Raw genomic sequence first — 9192 nt, 5'->3', positions numbered from 1 at the left:
TGGTTGATCAGAAGTTCTGGAGGCCCAGACTTGTGACTTGTGTCTGAAGTGGGGGCAGTTTTGTGAAACTGAGTTCTCAACCTGTGGGATCTGAAACTATTTCCAGGTGGATAATGTCATAATTGAACTGGGTTGGAGGACGCTGAGTTAGTTTCTGCTACAAAATTGATTACTTGTTTGGTGTGTGAGGAACACCCCCCCTTCACACACATTTGGTCACAAAAGACATTGGTGTTGAGGCTGTTGGGTGAGAGAATAGAAAAAAACAACACTTTGAGTGTGTTTTCTTTTCCACTGACAAATACAAAGGATTGTAATACACTACTATCAATAATTATATGCCAACAAATTGGATAACTTAGAAGAAATGGATAATTCTTAGAAACACACAACCTACCAAGAGTGAATCATGAAAAAGAAGAAAATTCAAACAGACCAATAACAAGTAAAGAGGTTGAAGCAGCAGTCAAAACCTCCCAACACAGAAAATCCCAAGACCTTATGGCTGCACTGCTGAATCCTATCAAACATTTAAAGAACTGGTACCAATCCTTCTCAAACTCTTCCAAAAACTCAAAGAGGAGGAAATACTTCCAAACTGTTTTTATGAGGTCAGCATTGCCCTGATACCAAAGCCAGACAAGGACATTACAAGATAATTGTAGGCCAATATCCTTGATGAAAATAGATGCCAAAATCCTCAATAAAATAGAGCAAACTGAATCCAACAGTACATTAAAAGGATCATGAGCCATGATCAAGTGGAATTTATCCCTGGAGTGCAAAGGTAGTTCAATATATACAAATCAATAAATGTGATATATCACATTAATGGAATAAAGGATAAAATAATATGATAATTTCAATAAATGTAGAAAGAGTATTTCACAAGATTCAACAACTTGCATGATAAAACTCTCAGTAAATTAGGTATAGAAGGAATGTACCTCACCATAACAAAGGCTATATATGATAAGCCTAGAGCTCACAAACTCAATGGTGAAAACCTGATTTTCCTCTAACATCAGGAACAAGCCGAGGAGGCCAACTCTCACCATTTCTATTCAATATAGTGCTGGAAGTCCTAGCCAAAACAATTGGGCAAGAAAAAAGAAATAAGATATCCAAATCTGAAAGGAAGAAGTTAAATTGTCTCTGCAGATGACATGATCTTAGTATTTTTTTTATTTCAATAGGTTTTTGGGGAACAGATGGTCTTTGATTACATGGATAAGTTGTTTAGTGATGATTTCTGAGATTTTGGTGCATACATCCATCACCCAAGCAGTGTACACTGTAACTGTACCCAATGTGTAGACTTTTATCCCTTATCCTCCCCCAACACCTCCTGAGTCCCCAAAGTCCATTATATCATTCTTATGCTTGTGCGTCTTCACTTAGCTCCCACTTATAAGTGAGAACACATGATGTTTGGTTTTCCACTCCTGAGTTACTTCATTTAGAATAATGGTCTCCCACTTCATCCAGGTTGTTGCAAAAGTCATTATTTCATTCCTTTTTATGGCTGAATAGTACTCCATGGTGTATATTTAATACATAACACATTTTCTTTATCCACTTGTTGATTGATGGGCATTTGGGCTGGTTCCATATTTTTGCAATTGCAAATTGGGCAGCTATAAACATGCGTATGCAAGTGTCTTATTCATATAATGACTTACTTTCCTCTGGGTAGATACCCAGTAGTAGGATTACTGGATCAAATGATAGATCTACTTTTAGTTTTTTAAATAATTTGCATACTGTTTTCCATATTGGCTGTACTAGATTGCATTCCCACCAGCAGTGTAAAAGTATTCCCTTTTCACCACATCCATGCCAACATGTGTTTTTTTTAATTTTTTTTTTGTTATGGCCATTCTTGTAGCAGTAAGGTGGTATCACATTGTGGTTTTGATTTGCATTTCCCTGATTACTAGTGATGTTGAGCATTTTTCATGTTTGTTGCCCATTTGTGTATCTTCTTTTGAAAATTGTCTATTCATGTCCTTAGCCCGCTTTTTGATGGGATTATTTGTTTTTTCTTGCTGATTTGTTTGAGTTCCTTATAGATTCTGGATATTAGTCCTTTGTCAGGTATACAGTTTGCGAAGATTTTCTCCCACTCTATGGGTTGTTGGTTTACTCTGCTGATTACTTCTTTTGCTGTGCAGAAACTTTTTAGTTTATTTAGCTTTGTTTTTGTCACATTTGCTTTTGGGTTCTTGGTGATGAACTCTCTGCCTAAGCCAATTTCTAGAAGAGTTTCTCCGATGCTGTCTTATAGAATTTTAATGGTTTCCGGTCTTAGAGTTAAGCTTTTGATTCACCTTGAGTTGATTTTTGTACACATGATCTTATGTACAGAAAACCCTAAATACCCCACCAAAAAACTGTTAGAACTAATAAATGAATTCAGTAAAGTTGCAGAGTACAAAATCAACATGCAAAAATCAGTTGCATTTCTATACACCAACAATGAACACTATCTAAAAAGGAAATTAAGAATCCCATTTACAATAGTATCAAAAAGAATAAATGCTTAGGAACAAATTTAACCAACTATCGACACTGATGAAATTAATTGGTTAAGACACAAATACATGAAAAGATATTTCATGTTCATGGATTGGAAGAATTAATAATGTTAAAATATCCACACTATCAAAAGTGATCCATAGATTAAATACACTTTCTTATAGGCTGACCTAAATGTGAGGCAGATGGATAAAAGAGAATAATGGGTTTTGAAAACTGTCGGCAAACATTAAAAATTGATTTACTCTCTTTATTTTAATACCCAGTAAAACTTGTGCAAATATATGCAAAAAAAAAAAAAAAAAAAAAAAAAAAAAAGCAAGTCCAAGACTTTTCCTAGAGGTACGGTTTATAATATCCCCAAATTGGAAACAACCCAAACATCCATCACCAGCAGAATTGGGTAAACAAACATAAAACATTGTTATATGCATATTGCAGAATACATACACAGCAGTGAGAAAGAACAATGGTTAAATGCAACAACATGGAGGAATTTCACATATTCCTGCACAAAAGAAGCCATGCATAAGAGAGTATTTATTATATAATCCTATTTATATGGAGTATGAAAATATGCACAATTCAAAGATGATATTAGATGTCAAGAAAGTGGTTATGCTTATGGAGAATGTGATTAAGAGGGGGCATGAGGGTGGCTTTCGGAGGGACTGATAATTTTCTATCTCTTGACACAGCTCAAGTGGCAAAACTTAGTTCTGGGATCTTATTTGATGGAAACAGTGGCAAAACATTGAAACAGAAGACCTGGGTGGGAGTTCAAAGATATATTCTCTTCATATACATTCAATGATCTATATATGCTTGTATTTGGGCACTTTTCTGTATGTTTCTTATACTGCAATTAAAAATTTTCTTAAAAAATAGGAAGCCACATTAAGAAAGACAGCACTACCATTATTTCAGAAACTCCATTTACCCTACTCTATAGTATACCTCTCTCATCCTCATGCTGAGATAACCACTATAATAATGTTTGAAATAATCATTCTCTTGCTCTTATTTGTTAGCTTTACTAATTATATTTGTATCCATAAACAATAGATATTTTAGGATGCTTAGTTTGTACTTTCTATAAATGAAATTATGCCGTATTTTTGTGTTTTTCTGTTATTGAAATATCAAAATATCTCATTTCCTGTGACTTCTAGGTTTTTCTGCATTGCATGTCTTTGTTTTCGTAAATTGCTATGGCAGTCAGGAAAATGTGTTAAGACTCTTAATAATTATAATAATTTAATTTTAAATTTGTTAATTTTGTACACAAACAATTTGTTAAAGAAAAAACAGAAAGAAAAGATAGTTCTGTTTCTTCCTTTCTGAGAATTATAACTTTTTTGCTTTCCTTTTGTCTGGGAAGGAATGGAAGTGGTAATTCCTAGTATACCATTTGTAGTCCCAATCTCAAGTAAAGTGTTTTAAACTTTTTACCTTTAAGAATTGTTTTCTGTAGATTATTTTTATCTTTTAAAAATTAAGTTAAAGAAATTTCCTTCTATTTCTAGATTGTTAACAGTTGCATCGTGAGCAGACATAGAAATTTATCTAATGTTTTTCTGCCTCTTTTGAGGTGAACATATTTTTTTCCTTTAATTTCTTAATGTACTGAATCATAACACTGTTCTTCTCATGTTAAATTGACATCCTGCTTTTGGTATAAATCTGGGTTTGTTATACTTTTTAAACATTGGTGGATTCAGCTTTTTTTTGATTTCTGATTTTGTGTTCATGGATGAGATTGACCTGTGATTTTTCTTTCTCTCACTCTCTTTGGTTTGGTATTAGGATGAAGGTGAAAATGAGGTGAAAAGTCTTCCCTCTGTCACTATGTTTGGAAAAGTTTGTGTCCAGTTGAAATTATTCTCCCTGGATTGTTTTGAAGAACTTTCAGGTGAAAATATCTGGGTTTAGGACTTTCTCTGTAGGACAATTTTTGACTATTCAATTTATGTAACAGTTACTTGCTATTTCGTCTTGAATCGAATTTCATAATTGATAACTTTTGCAGAATCTGCTGTTTTAATTTTCAAATTAATTGGGCAAAATTCTTTATACCATTGCACATACTGATCCATCTTCTAGATCACCTATTTGGTTTTTTTTTTTTTTTTTTTTTAAAGAGAGAAGAGAGAGAGAGGTTTCGCTATGTTGCCCAGGAGGGTCTCAAACTCCTGGCCTTAGGCAATCCCCACCCCCCCCACTCCCCCGCACTCCCCCGCACTCCCCCGCACTCCCCCCCCACTAACCCCCCACCCTACCGCGTCTTGGCCTCCCAAAGTGTTGGGATTACGGGCGTGAGCCACAATGTGCAGCCTCTTTCTGCACTTTTTTTTCTTTTAAAACTAATTCTTTCTCATCTTTTAGGTCTCAGAGTAAGTTTGGTTCCTAGGTGTTCACTGAACCCCTTCAGGCTGGGTTAAGAACAGATCCCTGCAAGCTGACACTTTGACCAGGTGGGTGAGAGAATCCGGGTGGTGCTTTCGTGGAGGGCAAGAGAAAGAGAGCGCAGCCTCCTCAGGGTGCAGTTGCTGGATAGAAGAACTTTTCAGTAAATAAATGTTTCTCCAGCCCTTCCGGAATGTGAAAAATCTGTGTAACAGACTTTGGGAGAGCCGGAAGCCAGGATGAAGAGGCAGGTCCCATAGAGGTTCTCCAAGAGTTCCCAGTAATGGGGGGAATGAGACCACCATATGCGCCCAGTTGCGTTCACCACGCCCCCGGCACCCACAGGAGGGGGTCCACACAGGCGTAGTTGGTTCAGTGGCCAAGCCTCGCGTGCGCCTTTCTTTCCTGTGTGTTTCCCACCGGCACATCACTAGTGGGAGGTCAAAATCCTGCGAGTCAAGGATGGCTGGGTCAAATGAAGAACTGAAATGAAAATACACAACCGCTAAGAAGTGGTTCGAACCGCAACTTTTCGGGCCTAAAGCGCGGTTCCTGCCCCTTGAACCACACAGCACCACCACCGGGTGGTTGCACAAGATGATAGGTATTTTCTACATTATTCTCTAAGTGACCGCTAGACTCTTGGGCTTTTAACAAACGTCTCACTACAGAGTATTCAGCAGGGTCTAGTTTTGATTACCAAGCGGAGCCAGGCCTAGGAAGATGTCTCTATTTAATGCTAATTGCAGCTGTTGCAGCTGAATTGGACGCCAAGCTGAGAAGGTCGCCTGAGGGGGTCTTTCTCGTTCACTTGGTGATTTTCATTTACTTCCAGAGGGTTTCAATGCTAAATGCAAACTGATCATGTGTAGTAGTGATTATAGAGAGACATTCAATACTTTTCCTTTTCCCTTTCTTTACAGCTTTTTGTCACTGGCTGAGAGAAGCAATGTGGTGCATGTGCAAAATTTGGTGTAACATTTGGTGTCAAGTTAAGGGTAGGAGTTTGGAGAAAATCGAAATACTCACTTTGCATTACCCTGTTATTGTGTGACACTGGAAAGTTATTTAGCTTTTGTATTATTACACTATCTTTGAAATTAGGTTAACAACAGAAATCATGTCATATAAGTAGAACCATACAATATATATAAAATCCAGGTTAATAGCCAAGACTTACAACATTTCTTATATTTTTTTGTAGTTGGGAAAGCGTAGGACCACGTGGCCTAATGGATAAGGCGTCTGACTTCGGATCAGAAGATTGAGGGTTCGAATCCCTTCGTGGTTGACTCTCCCTTTTTCACTTTCCCGTCCCTAACTTTCAAGCAACACTGCGCAACCTCCCACACCCCAAAATTATAGCATTCAATTAGTTTCGGAAAGTGAACGTGAATTCTCTGCAGTCCTTTCCCGAAGAAATGGGAAGTTGAATCACACACCTCTTTGGAGTTGCGAGTGATTCAGGTGTGGCCAGCACACCACCTTTCAGCTGTTTGCACTTTGGAGGAAGCGCTTGGCCAGGCTGGCACACAGGTGCCTGGAGTCCGGGGTGGGATGGGGAGAACGTGCGCCCTGGTCCAGGCGCATCCTCTTCCCGCCTGTTGAGTGGGCTCAGTGAGCTCAGTTGAGTGCATGTTAAGGAGCTTTAGTCACCCGGTCCCGCAGGGGGCGACCATCACGTTTCCACTGGTCCCGGCGCTCGGTTACAAGTTTGACTCGCAGACACACAAAAGAGTGTATCTTGAGAGCCTTGTATTTTTGAGGTCATTTTAAATATCGTCCCCTTTCGAAAGGAAAGCTTCCCACATTTTAGAGGAGCTTTAAAACCCGCTCCTGATTCAGGTGGATGTGGTCGTTGACCGGAAGCGTTCTTTCTCTGCCGGGGCCCGCTCCTGGGTTCTCCCTCACATCGCGGGGCGAATTAGACTGTCCGCAATATCTGAGGAACCAAGGTGTTAACAGAGACCTGAAAACAGGAGGAGAGGCGAGCCAGGAAAAGATCTTGAAGAGTAAGCCGCTTCTCCAAAAGGCGAAAGAGATCCTTTGTAATGCCCTTTATAATAAACCAGTAAAAGTCAAAACAATTGTCTGGGCAGGAAGATATAAAAAAAATAGAACAACAAAAAAAATTAAGCCAGTAAACGTTAAAACAAAACAAAAGGGGAAAGAATCTGGCCAAATACATTTGAATACTTAGATGAAATGGACAAATTATTAGGACAGCGTGACTTATTAAGTATGATTAAAGAACGGAGAGCAATAATGAATAGTCAAACTACGAAATAAATTGAATTAGCTGTCAAACATCTTCCTACTGAGAAAACCCCATGTCCCATCACTTATCTGGGGCTTACAAGGTCAGGAGATCGAGACCATCCTGGCCAATATGGTGAAACCCCGTCTCTACTAAAAAATACAAAAAATTAGCTAGCTGGACGTGGTGGCAGGCATCCGTAATCTCAACTACTGGGGAGGCTGAGGCAGGAGAATCTCTTGAACCCGGGAGGCGGAGGTTGCAGTGAGCCGAGATCGCACCACTGCACTCCAGCCTGGCGACAGAGCGAGACTCCATCTCAAAACAAAAAACAAACAAACAAAAAATCCAACCAGACACAATCTCTTCCACAGTATAGAAAAAAGAGAGGGAAAAGACCCACAACTATACTCGCAGAATGGCATAGATATATTTTTCCAGACAATGTACTCTAAACAGTTTTATTGTGGCATAATTCCCATGCAATAAACTGCACAAGTTTAAACTATGTGTAAGTTTTACACATATATATAATCATATATGTGTAATATGGGTAATCATGAAATGACCAGTACAGTAAAGATAATGAACATAGACATCACCCCGAAAAACTTCCTCCTGCACTCTTGTAAGCTCTGTTCCCCTCTTACAACCAGGTATGCTTTCCATTGTTATATGTTCATAGTTTTCAGAATTTCATGGAGTGGGATCATACAGTATGCACTCTTAAAACAATTCTTTCATTCATTATCATTATTTTGAGGTTCAAGCAATTCTCCTGCCTCAGCTCCCGAGTAGCTGGGACTACAGTCGCACGCCACCATGCCCAGGTAATTTTTGTATTTTTAGTAGAGACAGGGTTTCACCATGCTGGCCAGGCTGGCCTCGAACTCCTGACCTCGTGATCCACCCACCTCGGCCTCCCAAAGTGCTGGGATTACAGGCATGAGCCACTATGCCCGGCACTTTGCCAGAGACTTTTAAATGGTTGATTTGAAAAAAATAATTTTCACCAGTTTCACTTGGGAGCAGGTCTGCAGGGCTCTTTTCACTTCATGTTGAAAGTCAGTCTCTGGAGGTATCTCTCATACATTACTCATCCCTCCATATATATTTCTCCTCCCTCATCCTTCCTACTTAATTTCATCATAATTCTAAATTCAGGGTTTATTGGTTATAAAAAAGTATTCACAGCTGTGCCATGTAGTACTATGATTATATTTTGTATCTTATGTACCTTTTAGTTTTCTGCAAAGTTATTAACTGCCTTTTTCTTTTATGATCATGTAACCAATTCATCTCAATTGATTTTCCTTGAATTTAAGTAACTCTCAATATGGTGAAATACCTCAAGGAGCCTATGAATTTTAATATTTTTCTTAGTGGTCTCCTCTCTGGAGCCTTCATCCCCCTACTTCAATCTAGACTGGTTGTTCTCTAGGCATGTTACACAGGTGTCTTCCTGGGGTTTTTCTTCCAACGACCTAGGATATACTTTGCCTTCTTCCTGTTTTTGACCCCTATGTTTTCCTTTTTTTTAGTGTTGTATCATTTTGATGGAGAATAACCTCTAGGAATTTTCTGAGAGGGTGACTCTGTCTGTAAATGGCTTTATAACATACTCGGTTTGTTTGATTGCTAGTTTGACTAATAAATTAGGAAATTCTGTCATAATTTATGACATTGTTCAATTGTCATTTTCAACTCTTCTATCAAATGCAACATTTCTAAATAAAACACACAAATGCTGCTTTCTGTTCAGATTTAGTTTAAAATCCAAAGCAAAAAAAAAAAGTTTTGCCTGATTCTGGTATCTTGCCTGGTGGGAAGGTACTCAGGAATATCTGGAAAAGAGAACTGTACATCCCGCTTCTAGCCACCACGATGACAAGTATGTGACACATAAGAATTGTCTGTTATGTAATTTTCTTGAAAGAATATTAGGCAAACTGGAAACAAGGTACCAAGTATGACTATCTGGCATCTCTAAA

The 9192-nt window shown here is 38.5% G+C and overlaps 1 non-coding gene across 1 annotated transcript; it reads left to right on the top strand.

Moving 5' to 3' along the window:
- The first annotated feature begins 6162 nt into the window (after window positions 1-6162).
- Window positions 6163-6235, top strand: TRNAR-UCG. Its single transcript has one exon. It is a non-coding gene; the product is annotated as a tRNA-Arg (tRNA).
- Window positions 6236-9192: the final 2957 nt, after the last annotated feature.

Source organism: Rhinopithecus roxellana, chromosome 4 (assembly GCF_007565055.1).
Source record: "Rhinopithecus roxellana isolate Shanxi Qingling chromosome 4, ASM756505v1, whole genome shotgun sequence".
Lineage (NCBI taxonomy): Eukaryota > Metazoa > Chordata > Mammalia > Primates > Cercopithecidae > Rhinopithecus > Rhinopithecus roxellana.
Note: the sequence above shows the minus strand (reverse complement) of the source record. Positions and strands in the feature narration are given on the sequence as shown.